General features: G+C 46.3%; 1 protein-coding gene across 2 annotated transcripts in view; it reads left to right on the top strand.

Moving 5' to 3' along the window:
- Nucleotides 1-2,947: 2,947 nt before the first annotated feature.
- Nucleotides 2,948-16,072, top strand: part of Tec (tec protein tyrosine kinase) — a 103,329-nt gene continuing 90,204 nt past the window's right edge. Inside the window, exon 1 of one of the 2 annotated variants that reach the window (XM_050150022.1) lies at nt 2,948-3,128. The gene's annotated coding sequence lies outside the window, so the exon portion shown is untranslated. Of the gene's footprint in view, nt 3,129-3,199; nt 3,307-16,072 lie in introns of those variants that run through there. The other variant, XM_050150021.1, reaches the window with a different exon arrangement.

Here is a 16,072-nt window from a genome sequence, read left to right as displayed (position 1 = left end):
GTCACGCTCATACCCTAGACCAAAACATTCTGTAGGCAAACTACTCCCTGGGTGGAATCTTAAGTTATCAACTTAGTTGGATCCCTAGACTATTGTTTGAGGTAAGAAATACCTACTTTTCTATTCCTGGAGCACAAGTTCTGGCTCTTAGCCACACCTGTTGACTGTAACCTTGAGATAGCAGAAATCTCTGGTCTACGTGAGGTAGCTGCACAATAACCTTGAAGGAGCTAGAGGTAAGTTCGAGCTCTCTGACCTTTGGTCAACCTGGAAATAGGCTCACATTTCCAGGCCTCCACACATCTGGAGTGAATTCTTCGTTTTTGGAACCATGTTCTCATATATTTATGACTGGTCTCCAATTCTCCTCCTGCCTCCATCCATCTCCAATTGCTGGAGTGACAAACATGTGCCACCAAGTTTATGCAGTGCTGGGAATTGAAGATGAAGGCTTTATGCCAGCTAAGCAAGCATCCTTCCAACTAAGCTATATACCCTTAGCCCCACTACATTTATTATTTATTTTCACCACCCTACCTGCCTATCTATCTATCTATCTATCTATCTATCTATCTATCTATCTATCCATCTATCTATCTCTATCTGTCTATATCTATCTGTATCTATCTATCTATCTATCTATCCATCTATCTATCTATCTATCTATCTATCTATCTATCATCTATCTATCTGAGTATTGAACTCAACATCTTGCACATGCTAGGATAATATTCTGCCACTGAGCTACATCTTCAGTCCTTAAAAGAAATACATTTATTTATGCGTGGGCATACATGCCATGATGTGTGTGGAGGTCAGAGGACAACAGGCAGGAATCAGTTCTCTCCTACTTTGTAGATCCTGGGAATGCAACTCAGGTCGTCTCTGAGCCTTGGAAATAACTGCCTTTACTCGGTGAGCCACTTCACCAGTCCCTCCAAACCTTGTCTCTTGAAACACAGCTTACTAGGTAGCCCAGGCTGACTTGAAACTCATGACTCTCCTGATTCTGCTTTCCAGATGTTGGGGTTAAAGGTGTGTACTGCCACACTCAGTTAGATGATGATTTCGTGAACATACTTTGTGTATGGCACTTTTTATTTATTTTGATTTATTTAGCAATTATTATACTTTAAAAATATGTTTTTAGGTGTATACCTCCACGCCCGGCAAACTTTTGTTTATACCACTGTTTTGCTTGCATAGATATCTGTATACTATATATGTCTAGTACCTTCAGAGGCCAGAAGAGGGCATCAGACCTTTTAGAACTGGAGCTAGAGCTGGTTGTGAGCCACCATGTGCATGCTGAGACTCAAACTGGGTCTTCTGGAAGAGCATCCAGTGCTCTTAACTACAGAGTCATTTTGTATGTTTCTTATGCACATATGCTCCTCTATTTTTTTGCATACAGGATCTAGTCCTCCCATTCCCAAGCACATCTGCATGGCAGGAAAAATGAACATGAAAAACGAGCACAGGCAGGGCCTAGGAAGCAGGAGAGAGAAGGGTTGGCTCCCTCAGAGCCTGGCTCGTTCTGCTCTAGGGTCCTCCTCCTCGGAGGAGAGGATTTAGTTACAAATCTGTGTTCTCCTTCCATCCCCACCCTGCTTCCTAATCCTATGACTTTAGGGGAGTCCTTTACACAGCCCTTAGTTCTTTCCCTCAAATGGAATCTTGTCACATGACTTCTCAGGTCATTCCGATGATCACAGCAGAAATAGCACCGGAAGGCAGCACTTTGAAATCCCCAGCCGGTGTCAGGTAGGAGTCTTACTGCATTCGTCACCCCCACCCCACCCCACCCCAGTTTCATCGTCAGGTTGGCTGCCTGATTCAGGTCTCACCTGCATGGTCTTCTTGTTTGAGAAGTCGCCCTTCCCATCACTCTCTTCACCCCAGTGTGTTTCGGTCAAGACACCTCACATGTGAAATGGTTTAATGGTTTCTTTGCTAACCTGTTTATTGTTTTTCTCCCTTTACAGAGGAGAGAGGCTATTGTGGAGGCTAGAGGTGAGGTCTCTCTCAATTGCTTGCTACCGTATTATTTGAGATGGTCTCTCGTTGAACCTGGACCAGAATCTGGAGCTGGGTTAGACTGGTTAGCCAGCAAATGCCCAGATATGCTGTTTCTGCCTCCAGCTCTGGATTGCAGGTGAAGAACAGGGTTTCATTTTGTCTTTCATTTTTGTTTGTTTGCTTTTTTTGGGGGGGGGGTTGGTGATCAACCTGTATTTACATAGAAAGCATTTTACAAATTAATCTGTCTCTCTATCTTAAAAGCTTTTAGGGGGCAGAGCTCCTTCTTGTATTCCTGGGGACAATTCACAGACGTTATAGTCCTATCTGTGTCCCTCTCCTTCTGGTCCTCACACCCCAACCCTGGCTGGCATGTAACCACTTGTAGAGCAGACTGGCCTTGAATGCATAGAAATGGGCAGCCTTTGCCTCCCAAGTGCTGGAATTAAAGGTATGGGTGACCAGATTACAGAGGCTAAAGAGCAAAGACAGCTTAGACGTTAAGGCAGAGATCAAACCCAGGACTCTGTTCCTGTTAAGCAAACATTGTACCCCTAAGCTACAGCCCCAGCTTTTCAAGGCCAGTTTCTCAATTAGCTAGTTGACAATGGGCAAGTTCTTTCCCCGGTGTCTAAGTCCGGCACAGTATTTAATACAAGAGAATAACTGGAAGGTTGTTTTCTACTCTTCAATGAGTTAACTGTTAATACACTAATAATGAACGTGACCCTATGCTATGCTCTGCTGCTTCGAGCTTGCCAAATGACCCATTCTTTTTTTTTTTTTTTAGTAGTTCAATACAGTTTAACTTTGGTACAATGTAAATGACCCATTCTTTTATCACCCCAGGGCACAGCGTCAACCGGTTCGCCCGCAGGAGCTAAGCGGAAGTGGAGGTCGGTTCCTAGTTCCGACAGGGCGCTCAGCCACCTACAGGTGTCACTGCTCCGGGCTCTCCCAGTCGGGGACAGACGAGCCTTTTCTGGATGGTTCTCTCGGGAAGGGAAGTCGGGAAGCCCACGCCGCGGCTGTGTGGATAAAGGACACTGGAGCCCCGGCCGCACGGCTCTGACGCCAGCCTCTGGCTTCCTTGAACTCGCGGAAGGAAGGTGGGGGACTCGTGGTTGTGGACCACAGAGGGCAGGGGAGGCGCGGCGAGGGGCGGGGCCAGGGGCGGAGCTAGACGATGGGCGTGTCGATGCGCACGGTCAACGCGCGCCCGGCTCGAGGCTCCGCAGTCTGGACGTCGCCCCGGTCCCGGCTTGGCTCAGCCCGCGCTCTGTCTAGGTAAGGACTCAGGGACTCCTGGCGGGGAGGACCGGACGGGGTGCGCGCCCATGGAGGTGGCATCCACCTGCTGGAGTCTGACTTTAGTGGGATTGGGAAGAATCTGTCTTTTGTGTAGAGGTGAGAGTGGCCTCTCCGCGTCAGGTGAGGGACCCGTCCTCTTCGGCCTGGAAGAAGGGACCAGTGCGCTCCCCTGATGGCCGCGCCTTCCCTGTGGCTGCAGCCTCTCTCCGGGATCCCGATGTGAGCTCCTTTGGACTTGGTTTCTGAGGTGAAACCACTCGCTGTTGAGTTCCCTCCCCAGTAGAGCAGCAGGCTGCTTTTCTCCTCTGCTTGTCCCGCGGGAAAGTTAGAATTCACGAAGATGGGTCCACAGTTGCCTGTGCCGAGTGCGTCACCCCGTCAGGTGCACTTATTTATTTATTTATTTATTTACCCCCCCCCCCCTCTGGGAAGTGGTATTTGGATCTTGATAAACAGGGTCGGAAAAAACTATGTGGACCTTGTCCCAGGTCGGTGCAATCTTCACTGGATCTTAAATTTCTTAACTTTTTCCCGTCATTGGCAAATAACAGTTATGCGTTTATGTACCGGGTCCCATGTTGGGCCAGTCTTTGGGAACTGGAATATTTGATTAGACGAGTGGATCTCAGTGTTCAGTTGGAACAACAAGGTGGCTGATGGGTAAGTGGGTTTGGAGGCTCACCAGCATAGTTGTGTGCTTTAAGCTATGCCTTACATTTTTCCAGTGAGTCCCCATTTTCCTCTTAGGAAACTCTGACAATCTATCCCCTCCCCAGATAATTCTCTTTTACAGAGCTAGGGAGTGGTAGGAGGAAGCACCAACCTATCAGCAAGCCTCCCAAGCATATTGTGGCGTTTAATAGATTAGTTAATGACACTGGTCACTCTTTGGTCTGCAAGACTCAAATGTAATGTGGAATAGCTTGACTTCTATGGGGAGAGGTGGATAGAAGCGTGGCTAAACTTATGCATTAAGTATTTAAAAGCATTCATTTTGTTCAGTTATGTTTTCATTGTTTAAGAAAGGCTTGTCCTTTCACCAGGCTCTTACTAATCAGATTGCTATTCCTGTCTTTGACAACTCAGGGTGCTTTCTGTGCTGTGTTTATGTTAATGGCCCCCATTCTTCCCACAAGGGTGTGTGCTTTCTGGCTTGTGGAACTGTGTGGGACAAGTATTGTAAACACATGCAAATCAATGCTACGCTCTAGTTAGCAATACCTTTGCCCTACATGGATCTTTGGCCTAGAATTTTCCTCTCTTCCCAAGTAGGAAAGAATCTAAAGTATGAATGTATGTTTTAGTGTTGCCAAACTGTAAAGTTTCCTTACTTTAGTCTGCATTAAGTTGTTCAGAGCAGGGCAGGGGCTATGTTTTTATCAAACCTGTAATGATCAGTAGATGGTCACCTTCTCCCCTACGGTTGATCGTTAAAGAAGATTGGAGAGACTGTGGACAATTACTGGTCTGTTTGTATTCTTCAAGAAGAATGACTAGCCTTCTTGCCTTCCTCCAGGCGCCTAGGGTGCTGGGAGATTGATTAGTCTTTGGGCCTCTACACACACCTCTGCCTACAGGTTCTCCAGGCTGCTCTGGTTGGTGCCTCCCTTCCTTGCCCTGCCCCTGTTCTTCTAGATTTTGGCATCCACTTCATTCCTCCCTGGGTCTTGACTCCCATCTGAGGGAGATCATTTGTTGTCTACAGCATTAGTAAGAGCACTGATACCCAGCGTGGTGCTGGCTCCCCTGTGGATGCTCGGGAAGTGTCTGTTGATGACACTGCCCCTGTTTAGGGCCCTCGTAAGATGCTCTCTCATCTTGACCAGTGTACAGCAGGTGAAACAAAGTTTTTCAAGTTGAATACGTACCAACAGTTTTGGGAGACAGCAGTATTGGTTCAGTTAGGGTCCTCAGTGGAACATCCAGGTCTGTAAAAAAGGAATGAAATTGACCTGTGATCATCAGCAGTGGGAAGCTTATCTTGCTCAGTGTGATTATGCTATTAGAAGAGCTCTGTTGGAAAAAAAACAACCACAAGCCACCTAGAGGAGAGGGTTTAGAGGATATTTTTCCATCCATGCTTGCTTTCACCAAGGTCTCCCTTTTTATCTCTGCCTGGGTCAGCCAGTCCTTCCTTGGGTTGGTGTGTAACTATTAATTTCCACTCTGTGTTTTACTCTATAGAGCTCAAATGACCTAAGTTACCATGAAACAGAGGTTGAAAGTTACAGTTTTTTTTTCTTTTGAGAGACAAAAGGAAGGAATTAAAAACAACAAAACCAAACTGAACCCCACAAACAACTAGGTTACCATTGGGGAAGCAAACACATGTAAGTGTAAATATATGTAGGCCCAGAATGTGGGCTTGTGGATGGCTAGGTCAGTGTAGGCCACAGTGTTAATGGTAGGTCGATAGCCACAGCTAAACCAAACACAGATTTTTATGTTCCTTGGAATTAATAACTGTTTGACTTGTGTGTGTGTATGTGTACTTCTCATTAATTTAATCCACAATCCTTGACTAGTTAGTTTTCTAAGCCTTCCCTTAAAGGAATCAGGTCTTCTGCTAATTTCATGTTTCCCAGGAAGCTGAACCTGAACTTCCTGGCTTACAGTACTCTGGAGAGGTGGACTTCCATTTATGGGGACAGCTGTCACCCTGAGGCTGTCCTGTCACTGAGAATCCTGGGACTCTCCCATTCCCTCTTCCCTGTGGTCCATCTCCTGGTATCCATGTAACTTTCTTTATTTTGGTGGACTCTTCAGAACTTTCTGGAAAAGGATGCATGGGATGTCAATCTTTCTGGGACTAAAAATGACTGAAGATACCTGTTTCCCCCTCAAAATTTGTAGATTGGCTGAGTGTAGAATTCCGGGGTGGAAATTTCAGAGGGTGGGTATTATCCAGGATCTTCTAAATTATGACCTTCTGGGTCCTTAATCTTTATGCACAGCCTGAGTAGAGTCCATAGCCCTGCTGTGCTTTTCTGTGGGGGGTCTGACATATTTTCTTGTTCTCTACCATCATCTCTGAGTTTCCTGGTGCTGTGCCTTGTTTGCCTTTGTTTTCATCTCATGTCCTGGGCCTTTGAATCTGGGAATTTTTAGTTTGGGAAATATTCTTGAATTATTTCATTGGTGATTTTTTTTCCTATTTGTTCTATTTGTTGTTTTATGTTAGGTATTTTTAGATCAATCCTCTTAGTTTGTACCTTACGTAATTTATGTCTTGTTATTTCCAAAGTCTTTTGGGAAGATTTTTCTCAATATTAGTATCCATTCTAACATTGAGTTTTTCAATGTCTTTAACATTGTTACTCTTGTTAGTATTATTATTATTGTTGCTCTGTAGTTTATGCCAGCCTAAAATTCACTTGCTATGTAGTTCATGCCAGCCTAGGCTGGCTCAAAGGCCATTCTCCTCCTGCCTTAACCTCACAAGGGCTGGAATTACAGGTGTGTCACCGTATCTGGTTCTAATAATGCTTTTAGCATTTTGAATTTAAAAGTTTTTTTTTTTTTGTTGTTGTTGTTGTCCAAGTAGGTACAATCGGGCACTGTGTGTGTGTGTGTGTGTGTGTGTGTACACTTCTTTTTATTTTTTGCTTTTAGGATCTAATCTCTGGGGAACCGATTGACTTTTGACTTTTGGTCTAGAAGTGTGCCTTCCCTACCCCACAGTCCTGGGGTTTGCAGAAGTGTAGTGAAAACAGGTAAAGTGTTGGGGGTGTTCCTTCTGGTCTGGTTGCCCTGGGTTACCCAGCAAGCTGAAGGTGTGGGTTGGCTTGTTGGCTTTAGTTCCTTCTTAAGCTGATTCAACTGGACCTCCCAAGGCTGCAAAGTCTGTGGTGCCGTGACTGGGCCTTTTCTAGTTCTTTTTGGTGTGTGGGTGTGACATTTAGGTTTTTCCTGGAGATGGGCAATGTATGTGACACGAGTGTCCAAGGTGCTGCTTTTCTGGTAACTCTCTGGCCTTGGACTGTTGTGTCGTCCTTGTGGTCAGATCAGGGCGATCTCCGACATCGTTGCTGGTCTGGTGCGAGGGACCAGAGGGCTCTTCTGGTCTTCTCGGGGAAGAAGGAGTGCCTCGCTCTCACAGTGGAGACGAGGCTGGATGTGGAGTCTCAGAACCCTTTTGTGCTGCTCGTCCAAACTTGACCTGAAGGTAGAGAAGAGCCGCCACTATCTTCTCCACGCAGGTGAAGGGATGTTGGGAGGTCCAGCTGACTTCTTTCTTTTTGTAGTGTTGGGGATGGAACCCAGAACCTTGAGCACGTTAGATGCTCCCTCACCCTCACAGAACTCAGCTTTCTGAACAGAGTCTAGTTAATCCCCTTGCCTTTTAGCTCCTTCATCTAAGAAGTATGTGTTCAATTGTCTTCTCCTCACCTTACAAATGTGTCTAGTGTTGTTTTCTCTCTCTTTTCTGATTTATACGTCAAAGGAAAAATACTTTTCTCTCTCTTTTGATTTTATTGGGATTTCAGTGAGGGGTGGGGACGTGGGGGTGTTAAGGAGATGCTTTTGATCCTCCTGCCTTTAGTGCAGGGATGTAGATTTCCTCAGCAGCCGGTACCCAGACTCCACAGCTAGGTGTGAGTCTGTGTCCCTGCCTGTACCACAAGTACATGCTTTCTAGCCAGTCTGCTGCAGAGAGTCTCACTAGTTGGACCTCAGATGGCTTCAGTTCTCTCTAGTCCACCACTAGTTGAGCAAAATTGTAGGAAGCCAAGTCCGTGTGTAAACCAGGCTAGAGGGAGCTCACTGGTGTTTGGGTCCTGGTCCTCTTTCTCCCCTCTGGGTTGTCTTTGAAGACTCTTAGTGGTCGCTTGGGCCACCACATGTCTTGTGTGAGGGTAATTTGAAGGATGGTCCGTGTGTTGTTGGTGACCGTTTGGCCTCAGGACTGGCAGATATGGTTTCTCTGGAGGCCAGCTGCCTTCCCAGAATCCTCTCTTCCTGTTGTCAAGTGCTTGCCCTTCTTGGAATATGTACCGAGTTCCTGTTTCTGGCTGGCAGAACAGGGATACTGACTTAGCCTGCCCTTAGCAACTTTCCCGGCCCCAGTTTACCAGCTGAGTCATCCTCTTCTTGAATTGTGACCTTCAGCATTTTTTCCCCCGGAGCCTCACGGCCTCAGCGTTCTCTGTGGTGACACCCAGAGGACTGCCCCCAGGCATCAGCCTCCACAGAAGCAGGAAGAGCATTTTTCCCTAAGCATTTTCCCTGCAGGCTGGGCAGAGTGTTGGAATCTTGGAAGGCAGGTGTGCCCAGGGATGAGGAGGAGTGTGAGCAGTGGGCATGGCTGCAAAACAGCCAGCTTTGACTTGACCATCCGTGGTGGCTGAGAGGCAAGGTCAAACATCAGAAAAGAGCCACGGTGCTGTTCCCCAATGCGTGCCCACAGATGGCTTCAGTTCTCTCTAGTCCACTACTAGTTGAGCAAAACTGTAGGAAGCCAAGTCCATGTGTAAACCAGACTTAGACTAGGAGAAGCCTAAACACAATGGTTTTATTATTATTATTATTGTTATTGTTGTTATTTTATTTTGTCTTCATGATTGGTTCTCTCTACGTAGCCCTGGTTGGCCTTGACCTTGTGGTCCTCCCAGTTCAGCCTTAGAGGAGTTGAAATTACAAGAGTGTACCACTATGTTTACTGGGCCTTTTTTCCAAAAGGAATGCTTGTGTGTATCTATTTGTCTGTCTGTCCATCTGTCCATTCATCCATTTATCATCTAACTTTTGTTTTGAGATGGGGTATCTCTACATAGCCCTGGCTAGCCTGGAACTCACAGAGACCCTTTAGTCTTTTTGTCCCCAGTGCCGGGATTAACGGTGTGCATCATCACACTGGGCTTTTCTTTTCAGAGTGAGACATGGTCTTCCTGTTAGACCCGTACACATCTAGTGTAGCCTAGGTTAGACTCATCCACACCCAATGTAGCCTAGGTTAGATTCATACACCACTGACTGTCACGCTTAGAAAGGTTTGAAGCTGTCAAAGCCCCCTTTGCGCGTAGTTTGTTCTCCCTACTGGCTTACACATTTCACATGAACTGGTTTTGTTTTCCCAGCTGTATCGTAGATATTATTCTAGAGAAAGCACAGTATTAAAACAAATACTTGAATGACTTTTCCCAGATACTAGTAGACACTTTGCAGTTAAAAAAGATCTTGTCAGAATTAAGCATCTTCTGTCTGGTTATCTAAATTACCTGTGTTCCTGACTTGAGTTTTACTTTGCCTGTATAGAAGGAAACACAGGATCTTTGTGTTTTTCTGGGTGTATTGTTTCTCATATTTGTTAGAAATATTCTTCACAGAAACATGTGCTGTTGTTCATATTTTCTGTCTACGCTTTTCCTTAACGTAATGCCAGACATTACCTTGGCTTTTGTGGTAAAGATGAACAACCTGGGTGTGTGTGTACGTGTGTGTGTGTGTGTGTGTGTGTGTGTGTGTGTGTGTGTGTGAGAGAGAGAGAGAGAGAGAGAGAGAGAGAGAGAGAGAGAGAGAGAGAGAGACAGGGAAGTACATGTGGTAAGATGGTCTCTGGTGATGGGGGAGACCTTTGGATTCCAGCAGTATGTATATATTTTACTCTTGTAACTAGCTAACTCCTTCTCTCAGGCTTCAAGTCCCCATCCATGGTGTGAGATGTGAATCCCACAGATTTCTATTGGATGTCCTTCTCCTTTTACCCCGATTCAGTGGCCAGCACCTTTACCCCTTCCCTTTTATCCTGACACAGGTCTAGCCGGGAGTCTGATTTTTCCTTAGAGACCCCCGCTTCCTCATGTGGCCACCACTATTAGATTTTAGCCATGGCCTGTGACATCTCCACATGAACCGGACCAAAAACGGGCTGACTCTTGTTTCTTTTTTCTTTTCCCATACAGGGATTATTTTAGGGTCCTATGCTTTTTTTTTTCTGCTTTGGGGGACAATTTTTCTTACTACTCCCTCCCGCAATGAAGGGCTTCCAGTCTCTACTAACTACTGCTAGAGAATCACACATATAATCACCACGAAAGGGTCACCAGCCATGTGAGGGCATCCTAGACTTCCAGTCCCCGCCCCCCTTGGTCCTCTGAGATTGACATCATGACATGCGTGTAGGAAGAGTAGGTTTACACAGATGGCTTGAGGCTGTGTGTGCAGTTGTTGGGCTGTAGGTCAGATGTAACAACAGTCAGAAGAACTGGCAGAGCTGTGTGTGGTGGTGAACGCCTTTAATCCCAGTACTTGGGAAGCTGAGGTAAGAGGATCACCATGAGTTCGAGGCCAGCCTGGTCTACAGAGCGAGTTCCAGGATAGTGAGGGCTCCACAGTGAGACCCTACCTAAAAAAAAAAAAAAAAAAAAAAAAGGCAGTAGCAGGTGACAGGCCCATGTCTAGGGCCTTGTTCTTCTTGGGCATATTATTTGTTTAGACTTTTGGTAGGAAGTCTCCAAGGGTCAATAACAAAAGGTGGAGAGGTTTTGATGGTGACTCTAACTCTCTTTGTCCTTTGTACTGGGCCAGGGTTTACCAATCTTCCTGTGAAGGCATCTAAGGTACTTGGGAAACTCCAAGCCCTCCTCCCCCATTCCTCTACTGGGCAGGCAAGCAGGGTTCAGGAAAGTGTGCTGGCCATCAGGGGCAGCTGAGACGTTTACCATAGAGGGCGAGGGCGGAGCAAATTCCTGCTTAGATCTCGCTCTGCAGACATCTTTCCTGCTATCTTGTTCCCATGCTTTAAGCCTCAGTTGTATTTCTAAGTCAGCTATTAACTGGAATTATGCTCCCATGCTTCAGCTACTTCCATCTATTAAACAGAGCGTAATGACACATAATTAATAGCCCACTTCAGAAAGGTACACAGCCAAATGCTTGTAAAAAAGTTGAGCTTTTCTGAGGGTGTTTTATACACATGCATGAACAATGAGATGGCTTCTCTATTTGGCAAAGAACACCTGTATTGTGCCCATTTTATAGACAGGAAAAGTGAGCCTAAGAGGAGGCGGTGTCTTGCTGAGGGTCAGAGGGTAAATTTAGCATAGTTGTCTATGGAGTTTTTCTCAGATTTGTTAGAACAATGAAATATAAAGTGCCCCGTCCGTCCGTCTGTCTGTCCGTCCATGTTTGTGTGTGTGTATATACACATGCATGCTTGAGTAGGACGATTATACTGCTTTAACCAAATGCAGCATTTGGGGAAGATGCTCCTACTTCATTAACTTCATTAGGTCTCCTTCATTTTAAAAGAATTGCTGAAAAGTCCATTAACTTCCTTCCTTTTTTACTTCCTGCCTGCCTGACTTTCTTTCTTTTTAAAAAAGGCTTATTATTTTTGTATATATCTGTATGAATTTAAATGCACTGTGTGCATGTAGGTCCCACAGAGGCACGAAGGCATCGGATCTCTGAAACTGGAGATATATACAGATATGAGCTTCCCAATGTGGGTGCTGGGAACTGAACCCAGCTCCTCTGCAAGAGCAATCAATGCTCTTAACACTTGCGCTAACACTCTCAGGCCTCATTAGTTTTCTTAAAGAATTTTAGAAAATGAAGGAATTCAGGGGGAAAAGTGTGTCTTTCAAGGTGATCTCAGAATCATTCTCCACAAAACTATTACCTGGGAATCAGTAGGTGCTTGGAAGAAATATTTTTAAGAATGAATACTCAAGACAACGGAAGTGACAAAGGGTGAGACATTTCTTAGGATTCAGGTGAGTGGTCTCATCCGTTTTAAGAACAGTTGATACAGAAGAGGCAGGTGCTGTCACAGCACCGTGACCTGATATCTAATGGAAGCAACTTAAAGGGAAGAAAAATTTATCTCAGCTCATGGTTTCAGAGAGATTTCTGTCCATTGTAGCAGAAAGAGTGAGTCTCATCATAGATTGGAAATATAGTCACACACATGGAGGGACGCGGAGAGAATTTTATATTCCATTTGTTCTATCAGGTCTGAGGAAAATTCCATGGACATTGAGTTAAATTTAAATTTATCCTCTGGTCTCCAACAAGAAAGCACTCCTCTAAGGCTCACTTCTCTACTGTTCCTGTCTGTGATGTCCGTCATGGCAGCCGCATCCATGGTGATGGGAGCCTGAGGCTGTAGCATGTTCCCATGGTGGCAGACAGAAAAGGGAGAGCTAGACTGGACGCAGAAGTGAGTGTAGGCTTCAAAGGCACCCTCCCAGTGACCTGGTTCTGCCAGCCCCACCTCCTAGAGGCTCCCTGCCTTCAAAATAACTCCACTGGCTTGGAACCAGGTCTTCAAAACACTAGCCGTTGGGGACATTTTGGATTCAATCATAATAGGCGGTTAGTGAACCATAAGTAATTTCACTCATTTTTTTTCCTGTCATAGTTTCCCAAGTTTTTATTGATATTTCTTGAAAATATAGTGGGTTTAGAGAAATAGGTTCATCTGGGGAGTAGAAGACTGAGCAAAATACTCCCAAGACGCTCTGCTCTTTAGAAGGATCAGCGAGGAGACAGGTGGCCAGGGTGCCACCTTTGCATCTCAGAAACCGAGCTAGCTAGTGCTAGGGAAGCCCTTTGTGCTGGCTCCTCTTCTTTCAACTTGACACAAGCTAGAGTCTTCTGAAAGGATAAATGAGAACATGCCTCCCTAAGATCAGGCTGTGGGGCAATTTTCTTAGTCCGTGATTGATGGGGCAGGCCCAGCCTATTGTGGGTGATGCCATCCCTGAACTGGTGGTCCTGGGTTCCATAAGAAAGTGGGCTGAGCAAGCCATGATGAGCAAGCAAGTAAGCAGCACCCCTCCATGACCCCTGTGTCAGGTCTTGCCTTCAGGTTCCTGCCCTGCTTGAGTTCCTGCCCTGACTTCCCTTAGTGACGAACTGTTTGTTACCTGTAAAATAAACCCTTTTCTCCCCAGGTTGCTTTTGGTCATGGTGTTTCATCAAAGCACTAGAAACCCTAACTACAACCATATTCACCTGAGTGCTCCTTTCCCCCAGTAGTAAACATTTCACATGTTTATTGGGTCTGTATAATGTGCCAGGACCTCTGCTAAGGTCTCCTCATGGCTCAACACATTTCACTCTCTAAATAACTCTCAAGTGAGTAAGATTATTTTTGGCATTTTGTAGACGCAGGGTCTGAGGTTCAGTGAGGTTTTGCTATACATCTAAGTATTTTCTGAGCCTGGAGCTCTCTCCTTTGTGTTCTGCTGGGCCCCTTTCTCACCTACTCAACATATTTGAAAGCCTGGGGTCAAATATGAAGATCTGCCCCTCATAAAATGAAAGCAGTCATTTTCTTCAGGTGTGGCCCCAAACCCTCAGCCCTGAAGAGAGCACGAGAGCACTTCACAGCAGCAGATGGAGATACTCCGTGAGCCACGCTGACTCGGACATTCTGCTAACAGGGCTGTGGATGTGGCTCAGGGGTAGGCCTCGCAAGGCCCCGGGGTGGATCTCTAGACATAAATCCGTAGAGGGAAGCTTCAATACTTTGATTTCCCTGTATAACCATATCGTAAATGATTGTTGAGAAGCAGCTAGGAACAACACGAGATAATAAACGCAGCACAACAGAATGCAGTGTGATTCAGTCCTGTGTCCTGTAGGGCAGTTCGCGAGGTAACAGAGTTGCCGTTCATGGGGAGATGTTTTACACTGCTCAGTTTTAGATCAAAGTGCCTGCAGCAAGAAGGCTGTGTTGTCTGCAGTGCGGAGAAACTTTGTGTGGTCACAGCCACGTTGACAGTACAGTTGCAGAGCAGACAGTCCCCCTGGCTCCAGAGGACCCACTTGACCGCCCCCATCTTATTTACCTGCCTGTCTCTCAGGCTACCAGACATAGCTGTGCGGGTTCTTGCAAAACCGTGGGCTGTCATTTGCATCAGAGGCTTGGTGGTCAGCTTCTTTTCTGCTACAGATTTTAGAGAGATAAAGGCAATGCTTTTAAAGGAAGGTGTTGGGCCTCGTAAGTTGTGCACAGGCATTTTGGGGAGAGAATGAGTCGTCATCATCTCTGCGTCTTCTGAGTGAGCATAACTGTATTATTATTATAACCATGACTCCTTCTGATGAGCAGGGTCCTATCCCCTTTGCCGGTGACTGGAGATAGGAAAGCAGCTCCTGTCACCTCTCCTCCTGCTGAGAGTGTGCCCAGAGGCACGTTACCCTCCACCTGTGTCTTCCTGGTGATTTCATTCTCAGGTGCACAACACATTTCCTGATTTGCATTGTCACCTGGCTTTAGTTCCTGGGCCTCTGGCTTGTGTCCTTAGTTGCTCTAATGCTCTTTGACCCCGGACTCACCGGTGGAAGTGCTGATGTGGCTCTCCTTCATGGAGTCCCCGCTCACCCTTCATGTGGTACAGGCCTTCTCATGACACTCAATGTCATTGTGGTGGTTTCTAATAATAGTGACGGGCTCTTGCTTGCTTCGTGTCAGGCATTGTGCTGAGCTGTTCATGTGTGTTATTTAATTTATTTAATTTAACCCTTGTAAACATCTCCAGGAGGCAGGTATTATATCCCATCATCTAATAAGGAACTGGAGGCATCGAGAAATGAAGTATTTTACTTGAGGTCATATAGCTGATGAGGGTCAGCCCCCTGACTTGGAAGCTCTTCTGGATTGGATTGTTATTACTGGGGTTGTACTGTCTGTGGCCCCTGAGTCCTTAGGAACAGGAGCCCCACCATAGTAGGCTCACTGGTTTTTGGCCCTGTCTTCTTGTCTTTGGGGACTGGAATTCAGGTGGTTTGGGTAGAACTCAGTCTAAGGAGTCCCTGCATCAGACCGTGTGAATGGCTCGGGAGCTGGTACTTAATTCTGGCTGCCTCCCTACTCCCCTTCTGCTTTCTTTAAGCAAAAAGTTTTTCTCTGGCTCCTAGGAGAGAGTGAGTTGTCACCCAGGGGGACATGGCAGTGAGCTGTGGGGAGAATGGAGACAGCCGCCTTTGAAGCTCAGGGTTTCAGCTGTGCTCAAGCGTCCAGGGCTTTAGACTTCTGTGAGCCAGTACGTTTGTTTGTTGTTTACTTAAATCTAATTATTTACAGTTGACTAAATCTTCTTCAGTTCTGAAAATGCAGCCTTAGCTTCCCGATTGCCACGGTCCGTCTCCAGGGGAGCATAGGCATTCTTGGGCCTTGCTGTCTCCTCAGGACCCAGATGTCTTTGATCCCTGCAGACTTTGGGTCCTATCAACCTTTGTGCTTTCCTCCTAGGTTGTCACTCCTTTCCCCAGTGAAAGTAGACACCACACCCAACCCTCCCTTAGCACCCTCCCCTTCCCTAGGGGTAGCCCACACACATGGGTATGGGCGGGGTGACCGTTGATCCTTGAGTAGAATAGTAGAGAAATCTGTTCTTCATGGACATTAGGGAGTAATCACCATCCTACTCTTTGAATGCTGATCAAAGACAGCTGAGCACGCAACCCATGTGGCTCCCGGCCCTCTCTGGGCTCCTAGCCCAGCTTGGACCAAAGCCTCCTTCTCGGCCCTACTTGCCTTGACTTTTCTGCCTCTCCGGTCTGCTGTTTGCCTGTGGCCTTTCACTCCGGCTGTGATTCTATACTCCATCCTTCTGCTGGCTTCCTTCCCACAGCCCTCCGAGAGGGAGACCTTGGTTCCGCTGTGAATCAGTTCTCCCACACACAGCCTGAACACTCCCTTCCCCTCAACCCTCAGAGAGGGTTACCTCTGTTACGCCCAGGACATCTCTTTCTGCCCTTCTCCTTTAGAGTTCAAGCCATTCTTGCA

This window comes from Alexandromys fortis, unplaced genomic scaffold, assembly GCF_014885135.2.
Source record: "Alexandromys fortis isolate MF-2015 unplaced genomic scaffold, M_Fortis_MF-2015_v1.1 scaffold_0, whole genome shotgun sequence".
In the NCBI taxonomy this organism is placed as follows: domain Eukaryota; kingdom Metazoa; phylum Chordata; class Mammalia; order Rodentia; family Cricetidae; genus Alexandromys; species Alexandromys fortis.
This window is presented reverse-complemented; position numbering and strand designations above follow the sequence as displayed.